This window comes from Herpailurus yagouaroundi, unplaced genomic scaffold (assembly GCF_014898765.1).
Source record: "Herpailurus yagouaroundi ecotype Mexico unplaced genomic scaffold, PumYag 246, whole genome shotgun sequence".
Lineage (NCBI taxonomy): Eukaryota > Metazoa > Chordata > Mammalia > Carnivora > Felidae > Herpailurus > Herpailurus yagouaroundi.
Genome location: NW_024412463.1, coordinates 4002974 through 4015220, shown reverse-complemented (window position 1 = coordinate 4015220; position 12247 = coordinate 4002974). Strand labels below are relative to the sequence as shown.

General features: G+C 48.8%; 1 protein-coding gene across 2 annotated transcripts in view; it reads right to left on the bottom strand.

Moving 5' to 3' along the window:
- Positions 1 to 12247, bottom strand: part of TSHZ2 (teashirt zinc finger homeobox 2) — a 456301-nt gene that overhangs the window by 120465 nt on the left and 323589 nt on the right. The gene's annotated exons all lie outside the window — the stretch shown is intronic.

The following is a 12247-nucleotide window of genomic DNA, read 5'->3' as shown; positions in this document are numbered from 1 at the left end:
AGATGGGAAAAAGGGAACGAGGGGGCCCGGTTATTTCTTTCTTTTTCAACACGCTTCCTGGCAACCTCAGTACGGATTTTCCTCTTTCCCTCTCCTGCCTTCCCAAAAGAAGGTGATTGAGAGGGTTCTTGCATGCAAACAAACAAGCAAACAAAAAGCAGCAGGAGGCACTGTTTGTCACAGAAGTTTCTGGGCTCCCCATCCCTGAAATGCCTTCCTCCTTCATCCATGGGGCTAGAGCAGGGGGCAAAAACAAACACCTAGTATCCACACAGAGAGCACGAAGGGCTGAGTGGGGACTGTGGCACACTGCAGAAGCCTGGTCCTGGGTTAAGGGACGGAGTCAACTGAGTCTTTGCGTGTTGCACAAGCTCTGTGTTTAGGACAGGGTCTGAGCACCTCTCCTCGCCTACAGAGTACACACGTCCGTCCAAGGAGGTGGGAGTGACTCAGCCCCCAGCGTGCATCACAACCACATCAGGGGCTTAGTTAGAGCGCAGGGCTCTGGGCCCCATCCTTGGGGGTTCTGATCCAGTCGGTCTCTGGGGAGGCCAAGGGTTTCCTTTCACACAGGTTGCAGGTGGTGCTGACGCTGCTTATTTGGGGGACACACTTGGGGAACTATCGGCCCCCAGCCTGGTCGCCTGGGCTGTCGTACAGCCTCCTAACCGGTCTCCGGGGTCTACCCTGCCCGCTTAGAGCTTGTCTTGCCGCGGGGGTCCCGGTTCACAGCACAGCTGTGCTCGCTCACATCTCCTGGCTCCCATCGGGTTCCAGAAGGAACCAAGTACTTCAGTCCTGTCTGCTTCCCTGGCAGACTCACAGTCCGCCCTGGCGTCCAAGAGACAATCCACGTCTTTCCATGGCTTCTCCCTGGTCAGTTGCTAACCTTCCATTCAAGCTGCTCTACTAAATTTTCTCAACCACACTGCTTTATAATTCCAGCTTCTCCGATCATTTAAAAAAAAAATGACTTTATTACTCTTCCCTATCAATGCTATTCATGCATTTCCTAAAGACCTGTAGCCTGTGCCCATGAACCCAGCCTCACTCAACACAAATATCAGTGCATCCGGGATCTGCGTGGTCGCTTGGTAAATCCTACCCAAAGGGAAATGTGTTCCTAATGCAATAACCACTCATAACGTGCCGGCAAGGCTGTTTCCCCCTTTCTCACACAATGTGCCAGAAACTCTGAGAACTCCATGCCTGGCAAAGTGTTTTATACTGAGGCCAGGCACCTTGTGGGAAGGAGCCCTACGTACTTCAGACGAATCCCAGACAGATGTCAGATAAACATATTTGAATAAACCAAATATCACTTTTCTCTTTAATCGCTGGCTTCAGAGGAGCTGAGACTTTCTGGACCTTATCAAGGTGTTGTCATCTTTGATTCCTCCGTTGTATTTCAGGCACATTTTTTTTTTTTAAAGTGTCAAGATGATAGGGGTGCAGGAGGGAGAAAGCAGAAAGGGTGATAAGTTTAGGTGAAAATAAAACACGTGAGCCCCGCCAGACGTCTTGGTCAGCACAACGCGGGAGTATCTACTGGCCCGGATTTTTCTCCAGCTTCATGCATCAGGTTGGATTCCTGGGGGTTTCTCAGGATACACTAACTCCATTCATATTTCTCTCTCTTTACTATCCTATCGGGTCACTCTTAACTTTAGAGGCATTATATTTCATGTCACTTTTATATTAAAAAAGTGTGCGTATCACCGCCAAGGATCGCACGGAAACTGGTAAAATCTGAATCCACTTCGGTCCCGATATTGTTCTATCGCCATCCAAGATGTTAACACTGGTGGAAGCTGGGTGAAAAGCGCACAGAACTTCTCTTTATATTTCTTTGTCACTTCCTGTGGGTTTATAATCTCAAACTAAAAAGTAAAAAACAAAAATGTGTATGAGACTAGAGACTATCTACCAATATAGATGGGTAGAGACAAAAAGTGTAGATCAAGGGTTGGCAAAGTAGAAAAGGGCCAGATAATAAATAATTAGTATTTTAGGCTTTGCAGGCCATATAGTCTTTGTTCTTACTACTTAGTTCTGCCACAGAATCATAAAAGTAGCCAAAGACAGTACGTAAGCAAATGGCCATGGGGGTCTCCAATAAAGCTTTATTTAAAACACACAGGAAGTGGGCTGAATTTGGCGTAGGGCTTCTGTTAGTCGACCTCTGAGCAAGAATTTGTGTGCAAAACACTGATGTCTACTAAAATGTTAGTAATAAACACTGACATGTTCCTTCCTCTCCACCCATCTCCCTGGTGGTCCACCTGAATGCTTCAATTTCCCTTTAGTGGACATATGTCATTTATATCACTAAAAAAATAAGGTTCTGACTGGCTTTCATGATTTTGTGGTTTGTTTTTTAGAAAAGAGATGAAAGGTACCTAGAATATCTTAGGGAATTCGGCTCCTTTTTGGGGGGGGGGGGCCCGCCCCGCCATGACCGTTATTCATAGAGTTAATCTAGATGCACAACCCGTGTTTATGACTAGGTCCCACACGTGGGATTATCTGGTAATAACTCCAGTGTGGTTATGCTCAGCTGTGGCGGCAAATGCCAGAGCCATGAGACCGAAGTTGATATGGGTGACCGGAGGGAGAGAGGAAGCAGGGCTTTCCGGGGTTAAACTTGGTCATAAATGGCTTTCAGTGCTAGATCTCAGACACATGGGTCTCGGGTCTTTGTACACCCCCCGCCCCCACACTTCCTGCTTTGTAGGAAGCCAAGGAGAAGAGAGGCTTTTCTACTTTTTTACTTTTACTTGAAGTTAATTTTGCAATTAACAGGGTACAATTGAGGTGCTTCCTGGAATTTTGAGTTGGGGACCAAGAATCGAAACTTATCGTGTTGGATCGCTGCCTTAAGCCCGGCTCTAGACAAAACAGTCTCAACAGACAGTTGTCTCTCCGGTTTTTAAAGTTCAACAGGAAAGGAGACAGAAGTTGAAGTTCTTTGGCAAACGCATTCCAGTGATGAGAAACATTCCTGTTTTATATTAAGCTTAAAACCTTTCTGATGGCAATATTCAGACCTTGAGTTTACGGCAGAACCTGATTTTCTAGTAGAAATGATGCTTGCCCGAGTGCTAATTCTTGGCCGAAGTCCTGAAGCTTCACGTTTTATAGAAATTATCAATAATAGTGTATTTAATTGTTAATTCAACTAACTATTCATACCCTGCCACTGGTGGATATAAAATTTCTAAGGTACGTATCAAGCCGACTGGGGGCTATGGCTTTGAAGCATGTAATTTTCTTTATTGATATTCCTCCTCCAGCCACAGAAAGATTTAAGGTGACATAAAATGGAAATAATTAATACAGCTAACGAAAAGAGGAGAAATCAAATATCTTACTGATAAGAACTAAAATAGTTTCCGTGATTAACCATCCAATTTGGATATGAGCTTCCTGGCACCCAATGCAAAAAAAAAAAGAGGGGGGGGTACAATACAGCGTTCAGTCGTCTTATGATTGAAATTGAACGAAGAGAAAGATGCTACTTCCTCAGTAAACTAGAAGAGACATGTGTCACCAAAGATTCTGCATGGAGAATATCCATTATCAATGGCTTGTCCATAATAAATCACTTATCAGCTAGGGCATAGATGTCCGGGAAAGTTCACCGTGTTTGACATACTCCCGTGGAGATCACTCTTCCTCATCTACACAGCAAAAAAGTTCGAGTTACCACGTCTCCAGCGTGGGAACTACTCAGAAAAAAGGAGCGTAAATGACAACTGATCAGTCTGTAAAGCTAAGATCCAAACTGCTTACGGACAGAGTTGGAGTAGCTGTCTATGTGGATTTTTTTTTTAGAAGATGTCTTTCTGGTCACGACGCACGCGCAGGTTTGGACCCCGCGCACAGCCCTGCACTGGCTCCCCTCCCACACTGCGACACCAACAGACACCCCATCCGTCGTCTTTAAACCGCCCCCCCATGCCTTCACTGTGCATCCTTTTTGCCATCAATCTCAGGTCCCTGAGGGATCTGGTCCCTTCCTGTCCCTTGTTTTCAAGTTTACAAGGCTTTTCTGTCCCTCAAATGCACCTTCTAAGGAAGGGTGAGCTTCCTGCTTCCCATGTACAGGTTTCACGCGGGTCAGGAACTTCCCTGACCACCCTGCGGATGCTCATTCCACCGTCATCCTGGGTCACCAGCTCCTCAGCCCGTGTGGATGCCTTCAAAGCTCTCATCACACCCAGAAAGAGTCTTGTTCGTTTTCTCTTTTTGTCCGAAGTTATAAGCGAGCCCTGCTGTGGGCGGGGGCTTTCTCTCATAGTTCGCCACCTCGGGACAGTCCCTGGCACATCACGAGCCCTCGGTCGATACGTATTGTATCAAAGAATGAATCAACCGGCAATCACAGAGCTAATATCGCTTCTCTTGCGACGACCCTTGACCCAGCGTTGGGAGGGTCTTCCTGGTATCACTGGAGCTGGAAGTTTTGGACCAACCAATTTACTTGTCATGGCTAATGGAGTCAGTGGCTACAGTGTATCCGTAATGGCTCAGGAATCAGCACATTTTGATATTCCTCAGCTACTGCCCGGATGTTGGGGCCCCCTTTGATGGAAGGAGTAACTTGTTACCTATGTGTTCCCGTTTGGTACCTTCCGCCCAGCCCAGTCTACAAATGCGAGTGGTAGAGCGGTCTCAGCTCTCCGGGGCTGTGGACTGGGTGTGAGCTGAACACACCCGCTCACTCTCATCTGCTCCCTCGTATATAACCCCGTACACATCCTTCATATCCATCCCCCTGCTGCGTGCGCGGTGCGTGGGGTTCAGGCTGCCGTGACCTTCTTGGCTTCAAATATTTTCTAGGACATGCTCAACTTCAAATATTCTCCCCCTTGATCCCCCCAAGGACAGCTGAACTCGTATGCCATGGGAGCTAATTTTCATCTGGAAAATCTGATCATAATAATTGCAGACCTGCTGACTCTTGCCAGTTTGCAAGGCGTGTGGCGTAAGATCTTCCCAGATTCCCAAATCTGTGAACACAACCTTGCTGATCTAGTCTCCCGGGATTCTCCCAATTCTTATTTTCCTTGGGAGTCCCATATTTTCGATAAATCTTTCTTTTTTTAAAAAAAATTTTTTTTTTCAACGTTTATTTATTTTTGGGACAGAGAGAGACAGAGCATGAACGGGGGAGGGGCAGAGAGAGAGGGAGACACAGAATCGGAAACAGGCTCCAGGCTCTGAGCCATCAGCCCAGAGCCCGACGCGGGGCTCGAACTCACGGATCGCGAGATCGTGACCTGGCTGAAGTCGGACGCTTAACCGACTGCGCCACCCAGGCGCCCCTCGATAAATCTTTCTATACAACACCCTTTACAAGTCATGTTTTCTCCCCAAACTCGCTGGCACTTCTCCACAAAGGAATATAGTTATAATATCACTTAGCATTAGGGCATGCACGATAATGAGCGAAGGAGGGCAAAGTCTCATTGAGAGTGGATGCTAGGTGGTTGACTTGGGGCACTTACTGGGTTATTGACTTGCTCCTTCTCATTAACATTGCAACACAAATCAAATTTATGACACAGCAAGAAGGTAAGTTACTCCATTTCTACCATGTGGGTTGCTGAGGAATAAATGGTAGAAATTACAAATAAACCCACAAACGCTGAGATCCTAACTACCTACAAACTGAGCTGGATTACGTTTATAGGTCTGTTTATTCCACGGAACCATGGACTCATCCAGGATAGAAGTCCCCATCTTAGTCTTTCTTTCTTTAGTACCCACCACATAGAAGGCAGTTGCGACATATGGACTGACTTGAATGAATGGAATCTTACACACGGTTATTCTCCCAGTCCTGTCTGAAATCCCACCGTCAGCAATGCTTTCCTTCGTGTTAAGCCCTCCCTTCCTTCCCTCCTTTTTCATTCCCAAAGAAGCAAGTTGAGAAAGTGGAGGCAGAAGTGGGACACACACCGGGCACTTCATCCAAGACACCATGGCTGCCCTTTCGAGAACTGGAAAGACCTTCATTGTTCTTTCTCGCTCCTCTTTCCACCGATACCAAAAGAAGTCACACGGTTCAAAACAAACAGCAAACAGAACAGTCCCCTCGCCCCTCCCATGCAGCCCATTTGCTTGAGTGAGATGTACCGTGGCCCTTTGGGAGAGCTTCCAGAAGGCAGACCTCATGACAGGCATGCAGGTGTGGATGTTCCAGGGCCAGGGCCCTCGTCCTCTACCTGGGAGCAGTGACCCTCTGGAGGGGCCCTGCCATTCCTTCCCCTGGAGGGCAGGGGTGCTCGTGCACAAGGGCCAGGTGCTCTCCTTGGACCTGTGGCAAAGTCCAAACAGACTCCCCCCCGATGCTGTGTCCTTACCTGTATTTTTACCAATGACTTTCCCCCTTAGCTCTAGATTCAGGGAAGATCATTAAAACCCTCAATTTATAACAAGCGCTCACCTCAGAGATGTGAAGCGGGCCGCGTGCAATTGCACAGGACGTGCCCCAAGACAGTGAATGGACTGCTTGAGATCTCAGCTCGGGCAAATGCCCACGGGCAGACGTGTTAACACCCCAAACAAAACACGGAAAAAAAAAAAATCCTTCCGGTGCAACAACACGGATCTTCGTTTCGCAGTCCCTGTGTTCACCGTGCGGCTTTACCAAGACCAGTGCTGCCTCTGGATTATTCTGCGCCCCTTGGCAAGTCTTCCTCCCAATAATTAGGCCTCAGAAACTGCCAGATGCCTGCATTTTGCTGTGGTTGGAACTGTACTGACTCCTGCCACTCCATTTATTCATTCGGTCATTTGTTGGTTCGTGAATTCAACCCGCCATCTGTTGTTGGGCACGACAGCAGCCCGGACGCAGGGCTGAGCCCGGGTTCACAATCCCTGCTCCCAGGTGCTCTCGATCCAGTGGAGGAAAATGGTAGACCAAACGCCTTCGTGCTGCCGTGAAATCAAGACTCTAGCCAGAGACCATGCAGAGGGGCCGAACCACTAGCTTCACAGAGGAGGTGACACCTGGTTGCAGACTCCGCTGGTGAAAAGGAGTCTGACTCTCTCCCTCTCCTGACCCAGAGCTGAGACCCTAGCCTGGTGCTGGGCCAGCGATCACTATGTGAAATGGAGAAGGTGGGGCGCTGTCTGCTCTCCGATAAGGTCAGGAAGATCAGCAGCTCCCTCGAACTCACGTACCTGCGTCCCGGAACGCACCTGCCACCCATGGGACCATGTGTGCGTGTGAAAGCATCTCTCAAGGAGGTCCGAGTTGAAAGGAAGGTGTTGCACGTGGAAGGGTGATGTGAGCACAGTGAGAGATTGAGGTAGAAGGTTAGAGAAGGAACTGGGAAGCGTCTCATCGGAACTTCTGTGTATAGGTGAGTAGGCGGAAGTCAAGGTCAGGGGAGGTTAGGTCCAGGCTGAGAGTCAGAGCCCAGGGTATTCCTCCAGCCCTTCACCTCTGCAGCTCAGGATTTACCCAGGTCAGTGGGTTTTAAAGGATCTAATCAAGAGGATGTGATAAAGCACCTTAAGGAGATAAACGGAGGCGGCTTTGATAGGAAGGAAGGGATCCTTAAGGTACAATTGCCATCCTCTCATTTATCTTTATCCATTCAAGCCTTTAACCTCTAACCGTGCCATTCATTCATTCAGTTATTTACTTACGCGTTAAATAAATATTTCCAGGGAGCTTTCTGTAGCTCTCCTACCGTGGAACATGGACATTGGGGCTTGGTTTTGAGAGAGAGACAGAGAGAGACAGAGCACGAACAGGGGAGGGGCAGAGAGAGAGGGAGACACAGAATCCGAAGCAGGCTCCAGGCTCCGAGCTGTCAGCACAGAGCCCAACGTGGGGCTTGAACCCACGGATGCGAGGTCATGACCTGAGCCGAAGTCGGGCACTCAACCGACTGAGCCACCCAGGCACCCCGAGGAAGGTCATTTGGTAAGAGTCACTTGGAACCCTATCGTGAGAGAGATTCAGCAGCTCAGGTTGGTGTCCCAACCCAAGTAGTGGCTTCATGTGTCAAGAACATATCTGGGGTCACAGTCCTGAAATGTTAGAGCTAAAAGGATCTTTGTGCCATCCATGGTCTGGTCTTCTCTCCAGATCAAGCCTTGGGGGTAAGGTGACCAGCTTGTCCTGGTTTGTCAGGGAGTCTGGCATCTCGGACACCAGCTTTGTCCTGGGCAACTGGGGAGGTGGTCACCTGCTGTCTGGGCAGATCTGCTGAGGGCTGGGCCTGTATTCTCACAACCTCTAAGACAGTTGTTTCCATGGACACCAAGCATCCAGGCTTCCGTGAGCCGGCGAGGGTGATATTTCATTTCTACGGGCGGCTCCTGATTTCTCAGGCTGGTGGCCATTAGCCTTGTTGCCAAGAAAACTGCTTTATACTGGGTTCTGGGTCCAAGAAGAGCCTGGCCCAGAAACACTGGCTTGGAAACTTGCATTTGCTGCAGGGTCCTTCCCAGTGGCAGCCCTGGAACAGAAGAGCCGGGCACTGGAAGGTAAAGAGGAAGGGAATCTTGATGCCTCTTTCACGGGCTCGAGGGGAGGCAGAAAGGCAGCAGAGGCCAGCCAGCGACCCCCCGAGGTGCAGCTGGAGGAGGAGACCCAAAGAGCTGAGTCCAAGTATCTTACTTATAAAATAAAACCACTGTCTTCTACCGTGTGACACTAGACATTATTTCTAATCTCCCATAAAATCGACAAGGTGGGATAAAAACCTCTGATTTACAGATAAGCAAACAGTCCCAGAGAGGTTATCCTTCTGCCCGAGGTGACTCAGGGAAGAAGATCGAGGGCTCAGGCTCCCCAGACCCAAAGTCTCAGCTCTTCCCAGGATACCCTGCTCCATCCATCCCTGCATTTGGCTTAAGGTGGGTTGGTTAATGACATGAAGGGGCTTACGGGAGCCGTCTTGTCTAACTCTCTTATCTACCTACACGACGAGAAGATAGGCTTTGGAAACTCTGAGCACAAGTCCCAACTTGTGGCTTGCCTACCAGCTCCGGTTCCTAGGACTGCGTGAAAATTGAGGTGTCTCTTCCCTTTCACCCGCATCAGATCAGTCATCACTGGTCCACATTCTCCCAAGGCAACAACTCCCGGAAGTGAAAGGCAGCAATCCCATTAGCGGACGCCTGGGCTGTCGATCTGTCCTCAGACAACCCCCGTGCTCCGTCTGTCACCTGCTGGCTCCTTTGGCATGGACATTTGCAGGAATTTCTGCAAAGAATCACATGAACGGATGCCAGCATTCTTGAGCTCGGAGGGAAGCGCTCATATAGAAGTTCCCAGATTTGGAGATATGATGGGCAGACCAGTGAAATTGCCAGGAGAAAAGAAAGAAAGAAAGAAAGAAAGAAAGAAAGAAAGAAAACCATATAAGTGACCAGAGTTTTAATTTGCCGGGCATGAAACAAAGAACAAGAGAGAGGAATCGCTACAACCATCATGTAGTAAAAAGAGAAGACGTTTAAATTTTCCCGAAGCAAGGGGAGCAAATCCGTCTATTGAAAACCTGTTGCCCACAGGGTGATGGCACACAGTGGGTGCTCCACAAATATTGTTGAACGCGTGCTGTTGGATGAATTTCAGATAAAAAACAGAGCCCTTTAAATAAGCTTAACTTTGTGGAAATTGCACTTATATTGGGACTTGTATTTCCAGTTTGCCCAGAAAAAAAATTATTCTGAACCAGAAACAATCTAACAACTGCTTCCTGAGGATTCTTATCTGGAACAACATCTTCCTCACTCCCTCCAAGTAGACACAGGGTCCAGGGAGGGGCATTAACCTGCCCAAAGACACACAGCTCATTACAAATAGGTCTTTTGACCCACGGGTCCCTGTATGCCTCCTACTTCAATCTCTCCTAAGATGGGGCGAAATACTGGGGGAAGAGATATATTTTTGTGTGATACTTGGAGAGCATATTTCTTTTCCTTTTTTTTTTGTTGAAGTCAAAGGGGAGCTTTGTGTGATGAATACAAGTCCCTCCCGAACCCTTATAACCTCCCCTTTCTGCAAAGACAGAGCAGGACTTGGGCTCAGAGCCTTCGATCAGCAAGGATTTTGATGCCATTGGCTACTATGCTGGCTGGTGGAGACGACAGGTAAAAAGCACTTAGAACAAAGCCTGGCACATTGTAAGAGGTTTGCAAAGGTTAGCAATGAGGATGATGGTGGTGATGGCATCCAGCCTCCCCCGCCGGGGAAGCCAACAGCCCTCCCGTTCGGGGAATGACCCCTTCTCTCTCCCCATCTCCCCACCTGCGAGCATCCCTCCATCTGGCGGGTTCTCCAGGTGTACACGTGCAGGATGCTCCTTTGGCACGCGAAAGTCCGGAACTTCTTTGCTGCCTCTCCTTGGTTACTCTTTGGATGAATCCACGTGACAGAGCAATTGTCCTGGATGCAAGTGATCCCGGCTATGTACCATGGCAAGCGCTAGGGGCCGATAGCCACAGCCAAAGCGAAAGGGTCTTTCCCTATTGGAACACAAATTCTACAAGGACAGCACTTTCCCCAAACACCCCATCCATCAGGGCATGCTGATTGGTACCAATGAGAGTGAGGTTGCTCTGTGGGTCTGGTATGAGCAGGAGGGAGGGACCCTCAGGAGGGTTCTCACGAAAAGTTTAGGCTGATGGCCCAGAATGGGGGAATGCACTGTCTCTTGAAGAAGGGAGAGCAAATGCAAAAAGCAATATGACAAGTTTTCTGGGGAATGAGAAACATTTTGTATCCAGGCCCTACCATATCGCAATTATCTGTACAACTCTCAATTGTGACATTCTGTTTCTTTATTTTGAGACAGAAGGAGAGCATGAGAAGGGGAGGGGCAGAAAGAGAGGGAGAGAGAGAGAATCCCAAGCAGGGAGTGCAGAGCCTGTTGCAGGGGTCGAACTCACGAACCATGAGATCATGACCTGAGCTGAAATCAAGAGTCAGACGCTTCACCGACTGAGCCGCCCAGGCGCCCCTCAATCGTGACATTCTTAAAGACAAGCGTTTGTCTTGTTCACAGGTATAAGAGCCACATTTATTAGTGCCTGCTCTCGCTGAGGCTTTGGGTGAGCGCACAGCATCCACTCTCTGTTAAAAATTTTGTCCCCGTGTTTCAGACGGAGAAACGGAGGCTCAGAGAAGTCAAATGGCTTAAATACGTGATGCCCCAGCAGCAGAATCCAAATGGGATCCATCCAGCCTATGTCGCCAGTTTGTCCCCTGCCTCTCGCTGCCTTGCTCATGACACTCCAGCCACTGACTGTCTTATCTCCCCCGCAGGGCCGTGGTCTCTTCTGCACTTTCTCCTTGGAACGCTTCTCCCAGATCTTGGCATGGAAGGTCCTCCTCATTCGGGTCACAGCCCAGTCTCACTGCTCAGAGGGCCTTCCTGGATCACACTAACCATTCCAGCTGTCCCCTGTCCCAACCCCGATCGACCCCGCGATGGCACGGCATGGCTAGTCAACAGCAGACTTCGGAGCCACCTGTGCTCCAGATCCCAGTTCTAATTCCTGTTTAAACTCTATGACTTGGTTTCCTCCTCTGTAACAAGGAAGTGTAAATGTAACTGATCTTACAGGTTTCTTGTGAGTTTGAAATGTATTAAAATGTATACAAAGTACCTAAAACAATGCTCAGCTTATAGTAAGCACTCAATAAACATTAGTGTTGAGAAACACGGTCTTTTTCTACTGAAATATAAATTCTACAAGGGCAGCACTTTATTTGGTCTTTCACAACTGTATCTGGTGCTCAAGAAATATTAGAGGAATGAATCGAGGGGGTGAGTGGATAAATGAATGAACGTTTAAAGCCTGTGTTCTCCCCAATTATGCCAAACTGCTCCTGTGCCTTTTCCTGCTTATGGCCCTGCACCAAGCCTGGTGCCCGACTGTGGTGGGGCTCAGGAAAGGTGGAACAGAATTAAGCCCAGAAGTTCTTTCTGCTTCTTGTCCCAGGGAAGCCCCACAGCATCCTTGCCCCGGATGCTGACCCTGTCTGTCCTCTCACCTGGCAGATCCTGTGCCCCGTGTATGCTGGGCTCCCTCATCCCGTCCTGGGAGAGTTGAGGACTCACAGGCTGCCACTCATCGGGTCCCCTTCAGAGCATCACACAGGACAGACAACTGTCCTGATTGCCAGCCGCTGAGCAATGCCACAAAAGGCAGCAGAAGGAAGCTTTGGTGCATTCTGAATACGCTTGAAGGCGTTCACTTGTTGCATTCCAGAAGG